At 46.4% G+C, this 715-nt stretch overlaps 1 non-coding gene across 1 annotated transcript; it reads left to right on the forward strand.

The window, feature by feature from the left end:
* Positions 1–219: 219 nt before the first annotated feature.
* LOC118475678 (small nucleolar RNA Z247) lies at positions 220–353 on the forward strand. Its single transcript, XR_004855057.1, has one exon. It is a non-coding gene; the product is annotated as a small nucleolar RNA Z247 (small nucleolar RNA).
* Positions 354–715: the final 362 nt, after the last annotated feature.

Raw genomic sequence — 715 nt, forward strand, 5'->3', positions numbered from 1 at the left:
CAATGACTAAAGAAATTCTTGTGCAAGTCTCCGCCTGCCGCACAGCTGCCGAAGTCTGGAGTGTCCTTGAGACAACCTTCTCATCTGTGACGAAGGCGCGCGTCGTCAATAGTCAATACAAGAATCGCGCTCTCCAGCTTGAAGAAAGGCGACCTATCTATCACCGAATATGTCGGGAAGATGCGGGCGCTTGGAGTGGAGATGTCCAACGCTGGCAAGCCGATCGACGATGAAGACCTTGTCTCCTACATCCTGGCAGGCCTCGACGACGACTACAACTAGGTTGTGACCACACTGAAGAACCGATCTATATACTGTGGGGGAAGCCTACGCGCAACCCCTAAGCTTCGAGCAGCGCAGGGAACTGCTCCATGGCTCAAGTTATCACTCATCCTCGACACACATTGTCCCTCGAGCTTATCCAAAAAAACCCTTATCTCCGGATGTACATTACCGGAAAGCAATATAGCAACTGATAGTTTAATAATAAATCGAACTATTGATTGAAGGTCAAAAGCTACTGTTCATCCAGATCAGTGAGAGATGGGGCCAATCCCTGGCTCGAACGGTTTACGAATAGGTTTCCAATCTAGATTGATATCCTGCCCGTAGGGAATATGTATTTATTGGCCAAACCAACGTCTGTGCAGAAATATGACATTAATCAAGCTTTATTTCAGAAAAAAAAACAGGAATAATGGTTTAAGTGTTCTAA

Source organism: Zea mays, unplaced genomic scaffold (assembly GCF_902167145.1).
Source record: "Zea mays cultivar B73 unplaced genomic scaffold, Zm-B73-REFERENCE-NAM-5.0 scaffold_553, whole genome shotgun sequence".
Classification (NCBI taxonomy): Eukaryota; Viridiplantae; Streptophyta; class Magnoliopsida; order Poales; family Poaceae; genus Zea; species Zea mays.